The sequence below is a fragment of the Meriones unguiculatus genome, chromosome 2, assembly GCF_030254825.1.
Source record: "Meriones unguiculatus strain TT.TT164.6M chromosome 2, Bangor_MerUng_6.1, whole genome shotgun sequence".
NCBI lineage: Eukaryota > Metazoa > Chordata > Mammalia > Rodentia > Muridae > Meriones > Meriones unguiculatus.
Genome location: NC_083350.1, coordinates 174,103,555 through 174,128,104, shown reverse-complemented (window position 1 = coordinate 174,128,104; position 24,550 = coordinate 174,103,555). Strand labels below are relative to the sequence as shown.

Below are 24,550 nucleotides of genomic sequence, written 5' to 3'. Positions count from 1 at the left end.
GTCCTAGGGTTACCACTGCTGTGCTGAAACACCATGACCAAAAGCAACTTGGGAAGAACAGGGTTTACTGGGCTTACACCTCCATATCATGGTCTACCATCAAAGGACATCAGGACAAGAATCCAATTGAGGCTCCCTCCTCTCAGATGACTCTAACTCGTGTCAGACTCACATAAAACTGTTCAGGACAGGGAGGAAGAAAGAGACAGAGAGGGTAGGGGGAGAGGAAGAAAGAGGAAAAATGGTAAAGAAAAAAAAATAACAGTGCCATTTCTTGGAACCAGAGCCTCTTATTAGAAGTAAAACGCGACAAAAGTAACAGCTATCACTTGACATGTATCTTCACATTAAAAATAAAACATTTGTTGTCTCGGCCCTGTAATTTGCAACATAATAGCACAGTACACTTTGATACCTAATTATGAATATGCATTAATATTTTAAGACAGAAGCATTAACTTAGAGAAGCCTATTTTCTTTTCTTTTTTTTTTTTGAGAAGCCTATTTTCAAATGCTTCTGAAAATGGGATAAATAATAAGCTGTTCTCTTTATTAAGAATTTGATGCAATTAAGTATTCTAAAATTACCATGAAGTGAGACAAACACTTACTGTTCTACTATGAAATAACCCTGCATTTTACCATACCCACAACCCTATTGTCAATGGATTTGAAAGGAGGTTGAATATGGCTAATTAAGAAAACAGAAGGGATGACAGAACAGGATCTGAAGCAGGTGGGCTGGGAGGAAGGTGGAAATAGGCGCAAGGAATGGAAGACAGTGTTGACTTCTCCCTGCTCAGTCAGTTTGACTGAATCAACAGTTGATGTTGGCTCCTTGGAAGTTGGTTACAGTTAAAAGCGGAGACACTTCAGGAGAGGTTTTTATACTGCTCAAAAGGGCATTTGATAGAACTTTAAAGAACATGAATCTAAGAAACCCCAAAAGACACTATTCCCCAAGGAATGTGAAGTAATTGGAAAACACACTTGGGAGCAGAACAGTTTGGACTATGCTAATCTAATAGCAGTGAAACCTCCCACTCCACTACAGTAAAACTTTATGATAAAGCTCCATGCGGAGGATTGGAAAATGTTGCTGTGTGAGTTCCAGGAATATACACATTCAATCAGCACAAGGTCCTCTCAAAAGCACAAACCAGCCCCTTCCCAGGAAGCTTGTTTGCTGATCCCTTCAACTTTAGTAATCTCCGAATAGCGCTCATCTCCATTTTTCTAGTTTTGTGGTAAACAGCCATAAATCTGAAAATTCACATTTCCTATTTGCTTCTGGGCATCGATAAAAATAACTAATTTACATCATGGAACACAGGGATGGAAGGAGGGAAGAGAGTGACAAAAAGTTAAGTTTTACAGTCAGAGCAAAACCAATTGCATCGCTCTGCTCCTACTGCCGCAAGATGGCACAGACTTCCTCTCCATACAGGGGCTGGCTAATTATAGAGAAAAAGCATGCCTCCCTTTTATATCCGCCTTTTATATCAAAGGGGATGTTTCAGGGGATGCTGCACACAGTTCTGGGAAAATGGGAGCCGCACAGGAGTGAGGGGTAAGTACAACTCAGGATGCTGGCAGGAGCCCACCTCTGCGTATACCATCTTCTCTTCCTCTCTTCCCCACTCCCCTGAGCTCTGCCTCCCAAACTGGGCTCAGCAGAACAGTATTATCAGCACTGCTTGAGAACTTATTAGTAATACAAATAACTGTTGACCCTTCACAATTCAAAACTGTGAAGACTTGGGGGCCTGTGTCTTCACAAAAATTCTACAGGAGTCTGCTCAGAATAATCAGAGTCCTGCAGAGCTGCACTATCTGTCCATCCATTCTGCTTTTGAACAATATGCCACTTAAGTTGTTGCTAAGCATTTGCATGTGTAAACATGAATTATTCAGGGTTTTCTAGAGGAACAGAACTGATAGAATATACATACATACACACACATATATACATTTATGTATATATACACACATGTATATATATTGTGTGTATATATTCTATGAAGAGGGTGGATTTATTAGTGTGCCTATGGGCTATGGTCCAGCTAGTTCTACAATAGCTGTCTACCAACAGAAAGTCCAAGAATCTAGTAGTTTCTCAGTCCACAAGGCTGGATGTCTCAGCTGGTCTTCAGCATCTTCTGGAATCCTGAAAGCAGGCTCTAATATCAATAAATCAATGAAGGGATGGACTGCCATCGAGAGCAAGGTCAAGCATCCACACAGAGAGCAAGCTTCCGTCTTCTATGTCCTTCATATAGGTTGCCAGCACAAGACACGGCCCGGATTAAAGGTGGATCTTCCCATCTCAAAAGATCTAGATTAAAGGTGGGTCTTCAAATTATTTAATTAAAAAAAAATCCCTCACAGAAGTTTAGTTAATTCCAGATGGAATCAAGTTGACAACCAAGAAGAGCCATCACAATACATTTCTGACAAATTTATAAGATCCTCAGGGACAAAAAAAACAAAACAAAAAAAAAAAAAACACACAACCAAAACACAACACTCTTTTCCTTTTTCTTGTCCTGTATCCAGGAATCCCTCACCTTATAGAGCTAACAAGCAAAAGCAAATGTAATGACCGTACACTCATAATGACAGAAGCTGGAGAGGAAGCCCAGGGCAGAGCTCTCACCGCACGTATGACGCTCTCATCCACCTGAGATTTTCACTCTCCATAATTATGAGGACTCTGGACCTCTAATCTTCGGTCTCTGGGGATCACTAGCAAAGAGCCCTTCTCTTCAGGGACGGAACTGCTCAGCTTCAGGATGTGAGTAAACCCAACACAGAATCTGTAAAAAGTATTTCCCCCAAAGGCTTGGGGACCTTAACTGGGGAGGAGGGGAGAAGGGGCACGATTCCCCTCCCAGAAGCAATGGGGGTCTTGGGAGAGGCTTCCTCAGCTCCCCTGTGGAAGGGTATAACTTGGCCAGCTCTTTTCATATAAAAACGCATGTTTGTTTGCCTATTTGCCTTCTGCTTGTTCCATTCAAGGAATGAAAGCCCGTATTCCCCCTCACACAGGGTGTCATCACTGTCCTCGAGCAGTGTGGAACCAGTTCCTTGGATAATGACTCCGGTTCTACATTTCCTGTTTGAGGCTTGATGACGGTTCCAGGGGAGGCCACAGCACAGGGGAGTTCTTGAGTGCAGCATAAATGAACTAAGTGTCTTCCATTAGCACGGCACATAAACACTGTTAAGCTAAATGTGCAAAGTTGTTCACATTATGACTGAAAGAGCACCAGGGCCTCTGTCTCCTAAACATCATGCTTTAAAAAAATAAAAAAAGGAATAAATGAGGCTTCCTTGGTTTTACTTCTTCTTGTTTGCTTCTTCAATACATACATCTGCAAGTTTGAAGGTCAGTCTGAGAGGAGCCAGGCTCTCCTGAAATGTGTGTGGAAAATCCTTAAGCCCCAGTGCCATGGTACTGAGGTATTAGGCCTTTGGGAGTAAATAGGTCAAGAGGGTGGGGCCTTCATGATGCTATCTGTGGCCTAATTAAACACACTCAGACAAACACACACACACTCACACACACAGACCAAAAGCTTTCGTTCTTTTTCTTGTTCTTTCTCTTCCCCCTTTCAACAGATACACAGACAGAAGATGGTTATTGGCACGCCAAGAAGGACCACACTAGGAACGGGTCATCCGGGACTCTGACCCTAGACCTCCCAGCTTCTACAACTGTGGAAAATAAATAACTCTACCAGTGTATTGTATTTTGTTACAGCAGTGCAAGGAGTTCAATCCTGAACTTCTTAACTTCTCAATGCTCTCTCGCTAGAACTCTTAGTTCAAGTATTTGTTAAAGGTAGGTGTTTGGTGTGATTGTGTGACCATGTCACTGCTGGTGTGAACTGAATTACCTGTGTACAGTCCACTGGACCACAGTGGTAGGCAACAGAAGCAACTGGGAGCCAATGTTCAAAAACAAAGGTCAGTTTCATAAAGCAGACAGAGCTGGAAAGTAACAGAAAAGAGTGTGACTGGATAGATGAGGTGTGTTCAGGATGGCGTGGGATGTCATGGCTGGAGACAGGAAGCTACTAGTCAGGAAATGCACAGCAACATGATGCAAGAGGCCCCTCGGTGGAAATGAATGCCATCCCAGGTTGCCATGAGCCTGCAAGTGGGAAAAACTCTTAAAGATGTTAGATGTCTTTCTGGCTTGGTGAGAATGGAGAAAGTTCTTGGTTGGACATTAAGCTATCCAAACAACTTAACTGTAATATTTTTCAGACCCGTATGAAGACATGTTTATACCCTTGAACCACACAAGAATGATAACTTTTGGGAGAATACTTAAATCTAGGCCTCTCCTCTGAAAAACTCTACCCAGCAGAATATCAAAGCAGATGCTGAGACTCATAGCCAAACTTTGGGCAGAGTACAGGGAATCTTATGAAAGGAGAAGATAGAAAGACCTGGAGGGGACAGGAGCTCCACAAAGAGAGCAACAGAACCAAAATATCTGGGCCCAGGGGTCTTTTCTGAGACTGATACTTCAACCAAAGGATTGTGCATTGAGATAACCTAGAACCCTGGCACAGATGTAGCCCATGACAGCTCAGTGTCCAAGTGGATTCCCAAGGAAGGGGAACAGGAGCTGTCTCTGACATGAACTCAGTGGCTGGCTCTTTTATCATCGCCCCCTGAGGTGAGGTAAGCAGGCTTACCAAACCACAGAGGAAGACAATGCAGCCATTTCTGATGAGACCTGATAGGCTAGGGTCAGATGGAAGGGGAGGAGGATAGCTGCTATCATTGGACCTGGGGAGGGGCATAGGAAGAGAAGAGGGAGGGAGGGTGGAATTGGGAGGGGATGAGGAATGGGGCTACAGCTGGGATACCAAATGAATAAACTGTAATTAATAAAAAATTAATTAATTTTTAATTAATTAATAGCAGGCGCAAAACAAAAACAAAAACACATATGTTTCTGCAGCAAAATTCCAGAAAAAAACAAAACAAAACAAAATATTTTTCAGGCAAAAAAAAAAAAAAGCAAGGCTTTGTCTTTGAGTAACTTCCTGCAGAGCAAGACATTCTAGAAAGTGACAGTGGTACCTTTCTCTGTGGCCAGTTGGCAAAACCATGCCTTTCCTCTGGGGTTCTCAGACTATGATTAGTTGCCTAAGTGCAGAAGTCATTCCTGGACCATACAAAAATAGCAGTGGCTTTTTGTCACAGCCAGGCTCAGGCTGCTACATTCCCTTCCATGTCATTAGGGAAGTGGGACCGCACCCTTCCACCATGGCACTGCACACACTACAGCTGTGCCCAGCGAGATGCTCTGCAGTAAGTGGACTTCTGGTAACCTGAGGCAGGGCTGCCAAGTTTGCAGAGGCCCCGCTGTCGGCTAGGAAATCAATTCATCTAAATAAAAGATCCAATGAGACCGCAGAGAGGAATAATTCAGCGTCTGTAGCAATGTGCAGAGCACAGCTTCGGGCTCTGGTGAGAGGCAGAGAGAGACTGAATTCTCCTCACATTGTGTTTGCCGATGTTCTGCTGTAAATCATCTAAGTGCGTGGAATGAGGCCTGACGCACGTACAGAACACCATGTAATCAGGGTCTCACTAAGTGCCGCCATAACCTTCCTGTCCTCAACCCGAGGCCAGCACAGTTTGCCCTCATTCCAGGCTAGGAGATGTGGCAGGGAAAATGCACACATCAACATACTCAGAACCAGAATGGCTCCACATTCTTCCTCAGAAGCCCTGAACTCTGGTTACTTTGAGGAGTCATTTAAATATGGAGCACTGAAAGCAATGTAAACACTCAACAACTGGTATTGAACTTATTTTGTGTCACTTGGGTACAATGTATATACTTGCAACAACTTCAGAGCTGGGGATATGCTCAGGCAGTGTTGAGGACCAGACTTCAGATCGCCAGAACGCAGGTAAAATGCTTGGCGGGTGTAAAAGGACACCTGTAATCCTGGCACTTAAGCGAGGCAGCTGGGTAGCCAGAGGAGCTGTAACCCACTAGAGTTTGATTCAAGGGAGAGACCCTGTCTCCATGAGTAAGATAGAGAGCAATAAAGGAAGATTCTCGAGGTAAATCGCAAGTATCTACATGCACATGAACACACCGACATACATGTGAACAGGCATATACACATGTGTATCATATATACATAATAAAATTTTTTAATAAAAGAATGCCACTAACCAAACAAGTCCTCATAAAACTCGTATTTTCACACCTTCTCTAACAGGGTAAGAAGCAATATGCCTTAATGAGACTTCAGGACTAGGCATCCTGCCAAATGAAGGTATAGAAAGTGTGTTCTTTCTGATTCAAAGTGAAATGTGTGGAATGGGAGAGTTTCTGTGAAGAACCCTTTAAAAAGGTGTCAACAAAGAAAGAAACAGAGAGAGAAATGCAGAGACCTCGCTCAGCCGTTACGCATATACGGCATGATCACTCCAAACACACAGACCCTGGACTGACGCTTAGTCCTGGCTCTGAATTCCAGACACGACCTACCTTACCCAGCAAGTCTCGCTTTGTAGGGAGCAGGGAAGTGTTAACTCCATGCCAGGCACTTCGCAAGTGCAGGCAGCCCTTCTCACTGAACACATAGCGCGCCTGGCAATGGAGCTGGACTAGCTGGCCCACAGCCTATAAGCCATATATATGTATGCATGTATATATATATATATATATATATATATATATGTATGTATGTAAAACATATTTGGTAGATTTTCCAAAAGTCTAAAAAGAGTGTCACAAAATCATCAGCTGGGCCTACCCACTCATTCAAGGCAGAGTAAAATGAAACATTCCTACATATATATTATATTATTTTATTTTATTAATTCAATTTACATCTCAGTCATAGGCCCCTCCCTCCTCTTCTCCCACCCTCCCTCCCACATCCCCTCTCCCCTATTCCTCACAATATGGGACCCCCCCCACCCATATACCCCAGCTCATCTACTCAGATGATTTATTAATATATATATATCATTCCTGTTCCTCTAAAGAACTCCAACTATTATTAACAATAAAAATCTGTGACATTGCTCCCAAAAAATAATTTTACAATATTGGTAGAAGGGCATAAAATTGCAAAATGGAATTGGGAGAAATAGATAATAAATAGAAGGCTCGATTCGAGGTATTCTGGTTGGAATACTCAGGAAAGTCATCAGTTTAGATACGTAATTCCACACCCTAAACACAAAGTGGACAATATGGCGGATGGCAGAGAGCTGGAGAAGGAAAGGAGCATAAGGGGGCTGAGAAATGGCTTGTTGATAGTGGCTATGGGGACATGGAGACGGGGAAGGCCACTGAAACCACGAACAGAAATCCTTGAGTGCTGGACCCTACAGACCACTGATTTCAAACCAAGCATGGACTCGTCAGCTTTTGTTAGACACATGTGAAGTCCTAGCCACTGGAGCTGGTGACTTAGGATGCCGGCTCCTGTCAAATCGGGAATTGTCTGGTTTTACATAGATGCATGTTATAGACATGAGCACTATAATGTTTTTAATCTAAATACAGTTTTCATTTAGGTCTAAAAATGTTGAAAGACCCAAGGCTGAAGTTGCTTCAGGGTTCGTAAGACAGTGTTCTTAACTGCGTCGGAGTCCCACATTTCAACAAGACTTACCATTTTAACAACACTTTCTACAGACATTTCTTTTTGCTGTATGTGGCCTGGGCTCTGTCATAGCCAGAAGACAGATCGATGGAATGCTAATATCGCTTCTAAATTATGCAGATGGTATGGTAAATTATGAAGTTGGATGCAAGCTCCACGTCCCTTTGCTAGATGGAGGACAGAAGGCTTTAAAGGAAATGCCCAGGTGACTTTGCCTGAAATCGCTGCTTGTACCGAATGCACACTGGAACTTTATCCACCAAAGGACAATTTCCCCGTTTGCACCACTGCATCTGTGCCCAGGCTATGAGAACACTGTATCAAGCATGTAAGAATGTTGAAGCAGCCTTTGTAGATGGGATTCCATTAGATGACCCTTAACATATTCAGTGGATTTTCCAAAATCTGAAAGAAAGTGTCACAACATCAGGTTAGAGTTGCACTGCAACTGAGGTTTCTAAGTTAGCCCCGCTTATAATCAGCTTCCTGAAAACACTCGGTGTTCCCTGTCGGGGAAGCTACAGGAAGTTCTAACAATCTAACCAGAAGTGTTCTCTGCAAATGAAATCTCCGGCTATCACAGCCACTTTAAGGGGAGTAACAGGACACTTTACTTACTGTCAGTAACGTCTACTGATGAACTAACAAGGCCAAATCTTCACAAGTTGTTAAAAGAACTGGGACTCGCTGATGGACAAGAACTGGCTGTTGTGGATGTGTGTGTGTGTGTGTGTGTGTGTGTGTATGTACACATATATGTATATACACATACTATATATATATTCATTCATTCTATATTCATTCATTGAATGACTCTTTTTAACTTTTTAAATCTCTTTTGAAGACTGAATCTTGAGGTTGGGCTGGTCAGAATTTTCATTAATAATATGGATAATGATACCCAGAGAGAAAGATAATGAACAAATACACTGCTTCCTTAAAGCAGGACACACTGTCTTTCATGTGAGTTTGTTATTATGGTCAAAGGCTTTTTCCTCAGCTTGAACTTCGGTGTCCATGTGCATAGAAATGTATCCTTGAATGGAAATAAGGACTTAAGTTTTAAGAACATTGAAGATTACAACCTGACATCTAGCTGTTTCTTCATTACTACTCACATAATTGTGGCTATTTAAATGTGTATTAACTATTTAAAGAGTTTAACTTGTTCATAATAATTAGTAAACAGTATTATAGCTTAATACTTATGCATGAAAATAGCAAATATTTTTATGTATTTATTTGCAATGCCACAGAGACCAATATGCACAATTTTAAACCATGGCTGCTTAAAAAAATTAATGTTTAAACAGTTGTCACCATTTTATACAATTTATTAATAAAATTGTACATTGTCTAAAAAAAATAAATAACCCAAAGTGGCTTAATATAATGACCATGTTTATTGTGTTATGAATCTACAGTCTGGACAGGGATTCAAGATAGTTTACATCTGTTCCACGTTGTCAGCTGGGCCTCCTCTTGAGCTGCAGCTGGGAAATCCTTCGATTGCTTTCACAAATCCACCCTGTCACCTAAATCAGGACAACAGCTGGGTGCTGGACAGCTGGGCTCCTCTGGCATTCTTAACCGTCACCTCTCCATGAGATCACCTTTATATGGTACACTCAGAGGACCTGGGCTCAGGACTCCTGCAGGAGTTTTCCACTGTTATAAAAAGTACCTAAGATACACTGAAAATTATGGAAAGAGGCCAGTGAGAGATCGGTGGCAAAAAGTACCTGCCACCAGGGGCCTGGATTCAATCCTGGAGACCCACGTGGAAGAAGAGAACCAGCTCTGTGTTATGTTCTGTAGTAAGTAGGCCCCTCCCGCTATACAGCACCTAAACATAATTTTCTTACCAAAGGAAAGATTTATTTTTGCTCCTAGTTTTAGAGCTTTAAGCCCCCGGTCAGCTGACCTGATGCTTTTGGCTGTTTCCCCTGATGGTGACAGGGAAAGCTGTTCACTTCAGAGAATTAGGGTATGGTGAAGCAAGGAAGCAGCTGGGGTCCTGACAGCCCCTTAGAGCGCATACTGCCAGCGACCCAGCTTCTTCCCACCACAACCTCTTACAGGTTCCACCTCGCCACAGCCGGGCAAAAAATCTGTAACGTCCAGACAAACAAACAACAACAACAATAAAATATAAAGAAACAAGCCCGACAGGAAGTGGCATTGCCTATTATGACATAGCCTAATAACTCACATTATTTCCATCCCACACCTTTCTCTTCATTTTCCTGGGTTTAAGGAATGGGAACACAAACTCCAACCACTCAATGGAGGAATGTGAAGCCACACTGCAAGAACTTACAGGACAAACAGGAAACGTGTGAGTGGGACCAGTGTTAGAAGGTACACTCTGCCTCAGTTACCTTGCTTTTCACACAGTGTACTGGTGCAGGTTTTGATTAAAAGCCACAGGAGCCAGTTTGGGCAGGCTAACAGGGATTTCCTTGGTAAGGCATTGAGGGCTCTAAGACCTGAAGGGAAAGATGGAAGGCTGGCCTGGAAATGAAGCAGGATTGTGAGAGTCTGAAGGGAGGCTGTCAACAGAAAGCAACACACCTTTGTCATCACTGCTGTGACCGAACAGCAAAGTCCCTGGGCTCTCAGTGCCACTAATGGTAAAAGAGCAAACTGTCGTTCCATGTTTGAGCCATGTCCTCACAGTCTGAGGCCTCAAGTCACACATCTGAGTGGTGCCATTGCTCTGTGAGCCTCCCTCTGTGGAAAGCAGGCCTTCTCTAAAGGGGTCACACTGGACGCTAGAACTCAGATGTGTGACAAGGTCCACCTCTAAGCAATGGCCTCCCCACAACACAGTGTGCTTGCTGTCTTCATGGAGAATGGGTTCATATGATGGGTGAAGGACAGGTGGCAGACAGTATCCACCTTGAGCTGCTTGGAATTAAGAAGAAAACATAAGTGATGGCTCAGATGACAGTTCATCCCATCACACCTGGGGTTTTGAACGATTTATGTGGCCTACTTTAGCAGCAAAACTCAGTAGACCCAGTTAATTCTACTGTGGGGGACAGGAAGCACACCAGACCTTACAGCGTCTGAACTCTGGCGACAGACGCTCTTGTCCTGCTTTATTTGCTAGCCTGAGGAAAGTACTACGTACTGGTGGAAGTAGACACTCACATGAAAGGTGGCTGTGTGGAAGAAAATGCCACACTGATTTTCTTTTATAAAATCACCCTAAGCAACGTCAAAACCTTAGGATAAAGAAACTACACAAATCAGTCATAACATTTTGAATGTAAATGCTGACAGACAATCCCCAAATGCTGCAACTGAATACCTTTATACAAAATTTTGAATGTGTGGACTAAGTAGCATATTTAGTGATTTTCTCATATTAAGAGTAAATTAAAATGCAGTCAATTTTTTTTTCCTCTGGAATTACTTCTCAGCATTAATTCTGATTTCGTTCTTTGTCAGGTAAGTGAGTACAAAAGGTCGGATAAATATAACTTTCATGAGATCAGGGGACTTGGCTGCTGTGTCATGTTCACTTCTGTATCTCCCCTGTTCACGGTAGAAAGGATATGGCAGGAGATCAATAAATGTCAATGATAGTAACTGTCAAGTGTTTAAGATTTGTTTGTAATTACGAGCTTTGTTTTCTAAATATTTTTATTATTATCATTTATTACAATTTATTCAATTTGTATCCCAGCTGTGGCCCCCTACCTCATCTCCCCCTATCCCACCCTACCTCCCTCTTCTCCCCCTAAGCCCCTCCTCTAGTGCACTAATAGGAAAGGTCCTCCTTCCCTTCTGTTTGACCCTAGCCTATCAGGTCTCATCAGGACTGGTTGCATTGTTTTCCTCTGTGGCCTGGCAAGGCTACAGCCCCCAGCGGGAGGTGATCAGAGATCCTGCCACTGAATTCATGCCAGACACAGTCCCTACTCCCCTTATTAGGGATCCCACTTGGAGACTGAGTTTATGGGCTACATCTGAGCCAGGGTTTTAGGTCCTCTCCATGCATTGTCTTTGGTTGGGGTATCATTCTCTTCTGGGCCCCCAGAGCTCAGTTTTGTTTTTGTTTTTGTTGACCCTGTTGGTCTCCTTGTGGAGCTCCTGTCCCTTCCAGGGTTTTCCTATCTCCCCCTTCTTTTGTAAGATTCCCTGCACTCTGCCCAAAGTTTGGCTATGAGTCTCAGCCTCTGCTTCAATACCTCAATCAATAGAGTCTTTCAGAGACTGCCTGTGGTAGGCTCCTGTCCTGTTCCCTATCTTCTCCTGCTTCCGATGTCTATCATATTTATCCTTCTGAATGAGGATTGAGCATCTTTCCTAAGGTCCTCCTTATTGTTTAGCTTCTTTAGGAACATAGATTTTAGTATGATTATCCTATATTATACGGCTAATATTCTCTTATAATGAGTATATACCATATGTATCTTTCTGCCTCTGGGTTACCTCACTGAGGATGATCTTTTCTAGTTTCCACCATTTGCCTGCGAATTTCATGATTTCCTTGTTTTTAATAGTAGAGTAGTATTCTGCTGTGTAAATATAGCACAATTTCTGTATCCATTCAGAGAATTCTCAATAGAGGAATATTGAATGGCAGAGAAACACTTAAAGAAATGTTCAACGTCGTTAGTCATCAGGAAGATGCAAATTAAAATAACCCTGAGATTTCACCTTACACCCATCAGAATGGCTAAGATCAAAATCTCAAGTGACAAGACATACTGGAGAGGATGTAGAGAAACGGGAACCCTCCTCCACTGCTGGTAGAAATGTAAATTTGTACGATCACTTTGGAAATCAACCTGGCACTTTTTCAGACAATTAGTAATAGCGCTTCCTCATGATCCAGCTATAGCACTCTCTCCTAGGCATATATCCAAAAGATGCTAGAGTACACAACAAGGGTTTTTGCTCAACCATGTTTGTAGCAGCTCTATTCGTAATAGCCAGAACCTGGAAACCGCCTCGATGTGCTTTGTTTTTAATTATGTACACAGGAGTGCAGTGCCAGGGAAGACCAGAGCTGTCAGATCCCTGAAGCTGCCCAGTGTGAATACTGGAAGTTGAACTCAGATCCTCTAGAAGAGCCTTCCTTATTCTTAACCAGTGAGCCATCTCTCCAATCCCTAGAGAAAAGAAAACAGAAAAAAAAACAGGGCAGGCATGGCAGCTCATGCCTATAACCCCAGTACTTGGGAGGCCAAGGCAAGACAGGCATTCAAGGTCAGCCTCAACCATATGTCAGGCCCAAGGCCACCCTGGGCTTTATGAGACTGTGTCTTTAGGAGAAAAAGATGAATCAGTAATATCTAAGGACCTTTACTTTGGGTATCTGGATGCTATCAATATACTCCCTAGCTCTCTCTCTGAAATGAAGATGCTTTAATATTTCGCCCCTAAGCCTGACAGCAAATGTTCAAGACAAACACTTCTTAAATCACCAGAGCTTGCTGACTGTTGCTTCGGTGCACACTAAAAGCCCTTAGCATCTTTCAACACTGACGGAGCGCCTGCCTCAGTTTGGGACTTATTTCTCAAGGAAGACTTTCCTGAATATGATGAGGAAAGATCTGCCTTGTACCAAACGCAGCTTCGGCATTAAGGATCAGATGTAAACACAAATAATGGAGAAAAGGGTGTTTTAACTCCAGCACGTAAGTAGATGTTTTCTAATCAGTATTCCTGTTCTTTGCTATTCAATCTACAAGAGTCACAGGGAAAGGGAGACACTTTAATAAGAAGATTCTGAATGACAGACAGCTGGATGTAAAATGCTCTTCAATGTTATAAGGAAACTGGGGGTTGGGGGGAAGGAGAAGAGAGAATAAACCCGAAGGGCTTCAGAGCCTGTTAAAGTGAAGTCAGTCTCTACATCTCAGCACCAAAAGTAACCTGAGGGTGGAAAAAAAACAAAACAAAACATGCCACCCCAACTCAAAAGCTATCCTGGCAGGATCAAACAATCTGCAGCCCTTTCTGACAAGTGGCACAATTAGAAAAACAGAGGGTAGGTAGAAAGGAAGGAAGGAACCGAGAGGGGGAAAGAGAGGAAGAAGGGGAGTGATGCTACCCAATCAGCCGGTCCCCTAACCGTACAAAGAACAGGATGAAAACAGTGACGGAATTGTGCCTAGCTTTAAGATATATATCTGCAATCTAAAAGAGTGAGTTCTTAGTTCATCTTCCAAATCTGTTTTAAAGATCCCTTCTCTACCTTTGCCTTTAGTGTTCAGTCTCGGCCCTTCCACCCTCTGTCTCTCAGCAGAGTGAAGAACAGCTAACAGCCAGTCCAGGAAGAGCACTCCACGTGCATGAAGACTTCTGTGACAACATCTTGGCCTTCTGCTCCCCCACATGAGCTCAGCTGTGTCCCTTCAATCTCCTTTGCTTTGGTTTTTACATCCTACTGTTACATGATTCTTGATTCTTCCAAACTAGACTCTCTTCCCACTCAAGTTCAAATCCTACCCAAAACAGACTCAAGCAGCGCCAATATAAGAAAATTATATATAGAGGTGTAACAGCAGACTCTAAAAGTGTATATATATACATACATTTAATAAATAATAAAAGGAGTGTGTGTGTGTGTGTGTGTGTGTGTGCGCGCGCGCGCACGCGCACGCGCACACGCATGGATGTGCTGGACTGGAAAGGGAATAAAATTTTCAAAGCCTCCTAAAATGGATCCTTGGATTTCAAGCCAATTACTTTAAAGTTGTGTATTAAAATTCTAGATTTTGGATACAATCTAAAGGTCATGTTATTTAATTTCTGAAAAATTATAAACACATGCTCAATAGACTAGGAAGGTCCCACTTCTCTAACAAGATTTAAAAAGAAATCTTTCTCACATCCACCTTCTTTTTAAAATTATTAATTCATGATTTGCCAAAAGCTAAAGCCAAGCTTCCACATTTAAGTGAAATGTTACAGAAGAGGAATTTAAATAATCTCTATTAATTACTGTGTTTTCAAAAATTATATGTAAAGATCTCTCCTATGTGGGAGGCCTTCAGTAAGTCTAATTATCAGCTTCAGAAACACTAATTACAATTATAAAGCTTCAGATTCAATGTTTTTAAAAGCCATCTGTACCTGCAAGGCAAAGAAATGACCACGAACCGATGCTCCTTGTTCACCGCAGGGGCACAGAAATGTTTCCACCACTTCGTGTGGGTCTTGCTTACTGTGTGACACCTTCAATGCTTGATTTACCAGTGATTGCTGTGCTCCACAACTGCCAACCCCTTCAGGCAAACGCTCTTAATATAACACATGCACGTTTTTTTTAACGTATAATAAAGTGGAAATTCATCTCTTATGTCCAGTGTCTTTACTGTGTAAGAAACAGTATCGTATGGGGTTGTTACATTCTTGGAGCCCATTTAGTGGCCAATCATTTCCTTCATTCTTTTGGAAGGAAGGGGAGATGAGTTTTCTAGAATGGAGCTGTGGCTGCTGCTGCTGCTACTGCCTTCTATTTTGTGATCTACCTTAGAAAGTTTGGTCTAGGAGAAGCAGGAGATACTAGGAAAAACTATTAGCCCTGTCCTCAATGCAATTCTAAATTGTGCCACCACAGAGGCAGGTATGAAGAGGGACTAAGCTAAGAGCAGGTGGTGGAGAGGTCCAGCAGTCAGGGCAGCATGCGATTCCAAAGACAATGCACAATCCAAGTCCCTGAAACAGCAAGGCCTGCAGTACATGCCCAGAGTTCTAGATCTAAGCAAACTGTTCTTCAACAGTTGTCTTCAAACAAAACATTCCAGAGCTTGTCATCTTTACAATTACTTGAATTTTATTCATTTATTCTTATTAACTTTTGACCAAGTATCTCACGCTTTTCCAGATGGCTTCAAATTGGCTATGTGGCAGTGGGTGACCTTAAACTTCTGATCCTCCTGCTCTGATCTTCTAAATTTGGGTTGATAGATGTGTACCACCATGCCCAGTTTAAACATCTTTCTTCTGAGTGCAGAGAATGAGCCCAAGTTAAACACACGCACACACACAAACACAAACACACACACACACACACACACACACATGAAGGAGGGACTATAGAAAAGTGTAAGTGAATCTATGAGAACCATCAAAAATTGAATTCTATTTAAGTGATGCTAACAACTGTATCTTCACATTCTGATATCTCTGAAATCACAGGCCATATAACCAAGTGGCTGTATAGTCCATGAAAAACAGTAGATCTGATGACTTAAAAACAAAATGTGAAACTTTTATATGCCACAAAACACCATATATACTGTTAAAAGACAAGGCTGGAAAAAAATGCTTAAAATATGCCCAACCTATAGTTTCTATCTTTAATCACTAGATTTTTTTACAAATGAGGCCAAAGCTGAACAGACAGGAAAAACGGACAATACATGTGAACACAAAACTTACAAAGAGACAAATGTCTGTTTATAGTTACACCATTATTACATTGTAATTGTAGAGTCCTGCCTCTTCCCTAGCACTCCTATTAATATACTTACCAGCATCTCTGACCCACAAACCATGTGTCTACATGTTACCAGCATGAGCTTGTTAAAAGCCTCTCACACACTTCCTTCCATTTCATGAGGAAATCAAGGACACACACAGGTGGCCCGGAGCAGCTGTGAAGGCGGCCCAACGCAAAACCATTAAATTCCTTAAAATACAGTCTCTGCTGCTGGCAGTGTCTGTGACTTGCTCAAGTTCGCAGGCGCCGTCCTGCTGCCTTGTCAAAAGGACAGGCCTGCTAAGGAGTGAATAAGCAGCTGAGATAAAGCCAAGGCTCCAAGCTTGGACTATAAAGCTCTTTACGGCTTCTGATCAAAACACATGTCTAGAACTAGTCAGACAAAAGATGTACCCCAAGAACGGTGCGAGGCCATGATGTTCTAAACCCACAGTAGGCAGCTTACTAGTGAGAAAGTGGATGTCATTTCGGGAGGCACCTGTGTTTGTCTCCAGCTCTACCGGTGATTTCTCTGTGTTTCTCTTCTGAGAAAGCAGACGCCAACTACCATATTAAATATGTTTGATATTAAATATGTACCAAGTTCAGAGAATGTGGTACTCCTGGTGAAACATGACTGAAAAACAAAAAAAAATCTCTATTCTGAAATATGCAGTTAAGCTCTGACCACTTTCCTAAAACATAGCATTCGCATCAAGACTAAGTAAATTCCTGTTCTCCCAAGTCTCAAGTGAGGCCGTGAAACCTGATTCCAATGTCTAGGCTCCTCTAAACACTGAAATTTTGGCAGGGTATCTTAAAGACAAGCTATATTTCTGGAAATTGCCATGGTTGTATCTGCCGGCAGACCCCTCCCTCACCAGGGGTTAAGCAACAAGACTTCCTCAACAATGGGGAAAAGAAAACATATATGTCTCTTACCCTTTGTTAACGTATCAGATATTAAGCATGTTCAGTAGTGAAAGTTTTGTTTGTTTTTTTTTTTTTTTTTGGTTTTTTTTTCATTTTTTTTTTTTTTATCCCAAATGTAGGATGTGGAAATGTTTTTTAGTTAATCCTCAGTTGAAAACAAACTCATGAGAGGGCACACGATCTTGGTCAGCTGAAAACAGACATGTGAGAGGATGTGCAATGTTTCCCGAGAAGCTGCCTTTTACAAGGGACATGGTTTCACCCAGCTGGGAAAGCCTTCTGTGGCATCTGAGAAGGGACAAATAGAAGCTCACAGACAGAGACAAAGCTTTTGCATCGCTACGCTTTGTTAAGGTTCACATTGCTTCCCCGGTCTTTGTTTTCCTACACTTCACTTCTCAGAAAGAAATGTTCCAGAGGACTTGTCGTGACACTCTGGCTGAGGCTGTCTGCTCTCCCTCACTCATGGTGATTTGGCAGGATCTTGTTTCTTCTGAACTGTGCCACTGCTGTTTATTTATGATGCTCTTAAGTGTTTGCTTTTTGACTGGACTGTTGGTATCCAGACAACGAAGAGTGGAATCTCCCCGAGGAACTACATCTACAAAGGTCCACAATCCCCTTTTCCTAATATCCTTCTTTCTCCTCTGTTCAATGGGTTGAAAGGGAGGTTTTCCATTTAAGAACCCTAAATAAAGTAGGTTTTTGAAAAACCTAAGCCTACAATACTCACTGTGGTGGACAGCTTTTGTGTCAGCTTGACACAGGCTGGAGTCACCTGAGGAGAGAACCTTGACTGAGAAAATGCCCCCGTGGGGTCTGCTTGTAGGCAGGCCTGTAGGGTGTTCTATTGGTGATTGATGGGGGAAAGCCCAGACCAATGGTGGTTAATGCCACCCCTAAGCTGGTCCTGGGTTCCGTAGCAAAGCAGGCTAAGCAAACGGTGTGAGTAAGCCAGTTCATAGCAAACCTCCTTGGCCTCTGCGTCAGCCCCTGCCTCCAGATTCCTGCCCTGTTTGGGTTCCTTCAAAGATGGAACAGTGACTGGAAATGTAAGCCAAGTAAACCCTTTCTTCTCCACCTTGCTGTTTTGGTCATGGGGCTTTATCACAGCAATGGAAGCCCTAACTAAGTCATTCACTTGGACACTCATGGCTAGGTTACGGAGGACTAAAGCAGGATGCCTCCAGTTGTGCAGTATCGGAGCCGGTCTTCAGGACCAGGACTAAGATCATACTTCTCAGCTACCATGATTCCTCATGGCCTGCTCATAGGCCAGCCTCATTTTTAAAAATCCACCTCCCTTTCCCCTCAATGAGAAAAATGTGATATAGTATGAAGTCAAATAGCTTAGACTATTTAACCTGAATTTTTATCATTAATAAATATATATATTCAATTATTTATATATTTATACATGTGTATATTTTTTTTCAGGACAAAATTTTCTACTAGATTCAACTTATAAAGAAGGGTAGAAGAAAAAATTTGAGAAATGAGAAATATAAAAAAAGTTATCTGGAGAGTAATAATATTTTAGTAACATCATAACACTACAACGGGGAGAAAAAAAAAACAACTGGGCACTCAGGTATCTGAGATTAAAGGATAGAAATGAAAACAGCTTAGCAAGTCTGTTTGCCCTGATGCAAAAGACTGAATAGAATATAGACTTGATTCTAGACCAAAGTATCAGATAAGAATCTGATTTTAAAATTCCTGTTATGTCAATTATAAGATTATAGGCACTTTTAAGTGTTCATTAAAAATTCAAAAGCAATAGTTTCCAGTAACTGCGTATTATTTGCTGATTGCCTTTCCTCTCAGTTTGTTAGGAAGTTGTAAATTGATTCTAAAGAATATAAAAGGCACTAAAAGAAGGCTGTTGTTTGGGTCTCAAAACAACAACAAAAAATGTTATTCTGGGTGACTATGAATTAGAAAAAGAGAAGTAATCAAGTGTCATATTAATTGTTCATAATATCTCACAAATAAGGTTAAAAAACTTGGAATATAAAAGGGGTGAGTTATGTGCCTTGAGAGAGATGTTTTACTATTGTCACAGCTTGTAAACACAGTACCATGAAACTCACACTCCATTTTGTAAGGGATCTTTAAAGCAATTCTAGGCTTAAAAACAAACAAACAAACAAACAAACAAAAACCCCTCAAAATTCAAAGGCATTTGATGCCTACATTACCTGATCCATATCATTATCATCGAACCACTAAGAATTAAGTAGTGAGTTTTCTGTTATCTTATAGTAAATATACAGATGTCAAAGAGCATGAACCTTCTGAAGAAAACAGAGAAATATTGTAAAGCTCTTGTCCTATTTTCCTAGGCCAGGGCTTCAGTAGGAATAACTGATCAAATAGCTTCGGAGCCTTTTGGTTCCTAACACTAGTGTATAGACCCACCCTGGCAGTAATAAAGGCCTGGGGTGTGTCTGCATGCCCATTCTACCTGCAATCAAAGACAGAAAGAATGGTTTACAATCAGGCGAGCTGACTGTCTTAATATCAGTTTTAGCTGCATATCTTTTTAAGCATGGCTGGGTAGAGGCTCAGGTAGGAGGGTGAATCTCATTTCTAGAAGGAAGAGAAAAAAGCCACCAGCTGTTTCCACTTAGGACAGGCTTGTTGAGTCTGAATAAGACCAACTGGCATGGAGACACTCTGTGTACAAGAAAAACATCAAAATACATTTTTAGGAAAAACTACAATTGTCCTCCACTAACTCTGGATGCAGGATACACATTTAATATTGCCTATTTGTTCAGTAATTCAGTGTGACTCTACCACCCATTGGTTAACAGGTATCCCTTATCAGTATTAGTAAGTCTGCATAATTCACTGAAATAAAAAATTAAACTCTATTAATCTGATAAATCTATATTACTCACTTAAAGAACTTACTACTTAAATTTGGAACTCTTGTGGAGGACACCTTTGACATAACTAAATTCCAATGGGACAGCACAGTTTTAGAACTAACTGAAGGGGGCTAATTACTACAGCAGCCAAGGGCATGGCTTTTGAAACGGCTTCAGATCAGGCAATCTTGAAACGCTATCCTTAAGGTCAACAATAAAGTACTCCTTGGACTTTCCATATTGCCTATTGCTATGGCAACATGCTCTCTAGGGCTGGATGCAGACATTTGGGTGTCGCTTCACTACGTAGTTTATGATCTCATCAAGGGAGTCATACGTTTGTTGAGACTGTCTTTCTGCAAGCAGTCTTCCTTATCAGTCACTGTACTAAAGCCATGCTGGAGCCTGTTATTGGCCTTTTCAGAGGAGCTCGGCTCACTCTCTCTGACGCCTGGCATCAAGGCTGGCTACATCACAACAAATGATACCAGTAACGAACATAAGAGAACTACTGTTGAAATTTGGTTTACAAAACCTCTTCTTTTTCTGGCTAGGTTTTAGTTGAACCTGTAGAAACTTCTCTCGTGAGCTGTCTCCATCTGCAGACACTACCTGGTAGATTACAGTGCTGGCTCAGTCTGTGATGCTGGGGGCTAAACCCATAGGTTAGGAAGGCGCTCCACAACTGAGCTACATCTGTAACCACTGGGCTTTCCCCTCCAGCTTGGGCACCTGCTAGACTCAAGCTCAGTTATTCATTCACTCATTTGTTTCTGTGCTTCTATGTGTTGGGTGCCTATGGAGACCCGAAGTTGACATCTGCTGTCTTCATTAATCACTCTCAACTGTACTGGAGCAGGCTCCCACTGACTTAGAGCTCTCCAATACCACCTAGTCTTGCCAGCCACTCAACTCCATATGCATACATGCATATAGGCATACATACATGATACATACATATATGCTGAGACCTGATTTCTCTGTGTAGCCCTGCCTGTACTGGAACTCACTCTATTGACCAGGCTGGCTTGCACTTAGAGATCCACCTGCCTCTGCCTTCTGAGTGCTGAGATTAAATGCACAAGCCACTACCACCAACCTTCAAATCCATATTTTTATAAAATACAATTAGTTTTTTTTTAGTATTTCTACTTTGTACTTACAAATTTGAATTTGTTGTCAATTTTTATACCTTATCATAAGGTCTACATTACTATTCATATCCTAGATGCAGTCTTTCTTGGAATAATTGCTATAGTCCCAGCACTAAGGAGACTGAGATAAACCAGTCAGTCTGAGGTCAGCCTGGGTTAAACAAGAAAAAAATTTTTTAAAAAATCGTAACTTTGATACTTTAAAGATTTAAACAGCCTTTTATTACCCACAGGACCGTTCTCTCTATGTTGGTTGGCCATTTCTGTTTAGGACCTAGCCAAAAGTAGATGCTCAAGAAAACACACCTGCAGAAGGAACTGACACGGATCTGAAACCAGCCCTGCCTGAACAGAGATAAGGGATTGCTGGGGAATTCTACCTTTTCTTTAGACACCCTGCACACCGTGGCCAGAAAGACAAATGAAAATGAGATTCCAAGCTCTCTTTGGGATGTGAGTATTTAAAGAGTGTCAGCCGGACCCTAGCAGTTCAGTTGAGGATGGTAACAAATCTAATAAAATGTTCTGAATTAGGGAAGAGATTCTTTGGAGTTCTTCAGATCTTTGGGCACTGCTGGCACAGTTTCTTTGTCTATCCAAAGTCCCCCCATTGACCTGCATTCTCCCAGCTCATTTGTCCTTCTCAGCTTATCAGCTAGATTAGCTGATTAGCCCTCAAAGAGATGTGTTGGCTCTGTTTTTAAATTCTACTCTATCTGGGGTTCCTTTTGCCTCTACCTCCTCCCTTTAAACCCCCCAACCCTAGGCATGAGAGAAAGAAGGTTAGAAGGGAAAGGGGATGTAAACCCCTTTAGACTTAGTTCTGGCTGGTTAGGGTTTTCGGGTTCTTCGGGACAATACTAATCTCAGTCATCAGGATATCTAGCAGTCCAGCAACAACAATGGCAAACAGGAGTAGCGGGAACGAACAGCAGCCTTCTTTCTCCTCCATCCTTCTATCTCCCCAAAGCCACCCCACCCACTTTCCCTGGGCTCTTGTATTTATACTCTCCCAGAGTCCTCAGACTTCCACTACCTCCAACTGGCACCTCTCGAGCCCACACGAGGCTGTTACTAGCTGGCAAAGACCATGCCCCACATGAGGCAATTATCATCTGTGGACAAACTAAATGCAACTTCATATCCCACACTTGGAATTAGACACATATATTACATATATATATTTACATAACATAACTGAGTTTTTAAAGAAATCAAAACTTCCCCTACAGAGGTGTTCTTAACCAGGTTCACAGGAGCAGAGGACTGTAGATCCTCTAGAACTGCATTGCTCTGCATGTGAAATAGCAGTATCTAAACAGTGAGAGTTGAGGATCTCAGGCAGAACTAACAGTTTAGACAGGCTTGGGCAGAGGAGATGATGCAAGCATGAAGACCACAGTTTGGATCTTCAGCTCCCAGGTACAAAGTCATGCTTGGTGTCACATGTCTAACATTGTACCACTAGGAATTCCAGACAGAAGGACTCTGAGAGTTCACTGGCTACTAGGTCTAAGCATTTAGTGAGCTCTGGGTTCAGTGAGGGACCTTATCTAAAAAAATAATGTGGATTTATAGGAGGCCCCCAAAATTGATCTTTGATCTTAGGCATGCAAGCACTCACTCACAAGCACACATTCACATGCACACACACACCACACACACACAAATTAAACAAATAAGAAAACATTACGCTTATTTATATGAACACTGAACAACTACTGACAACAAATTAGGAAATTTCAAAGTACAGGGGCGCTGGGAATCAGTGTAATGGTAGAGCACTTACTTAGCGTGAACAAGGTCCCAGCTCCCCTCTCCAGCACCACACACGCACATATGCACATACATGCACACACACGAATACACACACAAACGAGCAAATAAATAAATAATTTAAAACTGCAGCAATATGCTTGATAGCAACATACTTGATACTTAATGCATGAGTGGCCCAGTCATAGCGCAGCGATTTTAGAGTCACACTACATGTGTGTTTGTGAGTGTCCGTGTGTGTCTGCCTATTCAGGTGCATGGACACCAGAGGACAAGCCCACAGTCTGTACATTGTTTTTAGTTAAGCAGGTTTCCTCACTGTCCTGAAACTGCAAATAGGCCAGCTGGCCCGTGGCACCCTCTCCCTGCCAAGAATCCACTTGCCTCTATCTCCCCAGCACCAGGATTACAAGTTGCTCCACCACTGTCCAGCCTTTTGGCTTTGTTCTGGTTTGCTTCCTATTGCTCCCCAAAAGCACCCTTGAAGAGGAAAAGGTTTATGTCCTGATCACCACAGTCTATTATTGATGGAAGTCAAGGCAGGAACTCAAACAGGGCAGTAACCTGGAGGCGACATTAGAAGCAGCAGGGAACAGGACAGGAGCCTACCACAGAGGGCCTCTGAAAGACTCTACCCTGCAGGGTATCAAAGCAGATGCTGAGACTCATAGCCAAACTCTGGGCAGAGGGCAAGGAATCTTATGAGAGAAGGAGGAGATAGAAAGACCTGGAGAGGACAGGCGCTCCACAAGGAGAGCAACAGAACCAAAATATCTGGGCACAGGGGTCTTTTCTGAAACTGATACTCCAGCCAAGGACCATGCATGGAGATAACCTAGAACCCCTGCACAGATGTAGCCCATGGAAGCTCAGTGTCCAAGTGGGTACCTTAGTAAGGGGAACAGGGACTGTCTCTGACATGAACTCAGTTGCCTGCTCTTTGATCACCTCCCCCTGAGGGGGAATCATCCTTGCCAGGGCACAGAGGAAGAAGATGCAGCCTGATGAGACCTGACAGGCTAGGGTCAGATGGAAGGGGAGGAGGTCCTCCACTACCAGGAGACTTGGAGAGGGGCATGGGAGGAGATTAGGGAAGAAGGGTGAGATTGGGAGGGGTCTAGGGAGGGGCTACAGCTCGGATACAAAGTGAATAAACTGTAATTACTAAAACAATAAATGAATTTAAAAAATACTCTCTGAAAAAAAAAATAGAAGCAGACACACGGAGAAGCAGGACCTACTGCCCTGCTTTATGGTGTGCTAACATGACTCCTGATACCATCCATGACTACCTGGTGCCCAGGGGTGGCACCACCCACAATGGGTTATGACCTTTTATATCAATGATCTATAAGAAAAACACCCACAGACTGGCCACAACCTGGTGGAGGCAATTGCCCAACTGAGTTCTCTCTTCCCAGATAACCCCAACTTGTATCGAGCTGACCAAAACCTAAGAGGACAGACACGGAAGCTGGGATTGAATTCGGGGCCTCGATCGTGCAAACACACGCTTCACCGACTGAGTGTCCTCCAGCCCCAGGGCTGGGCTCTCTGCTGGTGGAGGGAACGTCTCCCACATCACAGATAGTTTGAGCTTGACCAAAGGGGCTGGAGAGCTGATGGCTCGGGGGCTAAGGGCATCTCTGCTCTCGCAAAGAAGCCACGTCGGGCATCTCACAAACCCCTGTATCTCCAGTCCCATGA

General features: G+C 42.5%; 1 protein-coding gene and 1 pseudogene across 2 annotated transcripts in view; one reads left to right on the top strand and one right to left on the bottom strand.

Annotated features, from left to right (window-relative positions):
• Positions 1-8,093, top strand: part of LOC110555062 (NEDD8-activating enzyme E1 catalytic subunit-like) — a 54,689-nt pseudogene extending 46,596 nt beyond the window's left edge.
• The window catches only part of Ppm1l (protein phosphatase, Mg2+/Mn2+ dependent 1L), a 282,442-nt gene that overhangs the window by 148,100 nt on the left and 109,792 nt on the right, over positions 1-24,550 (bottom strand). The window lies entirely within an intron of this gene.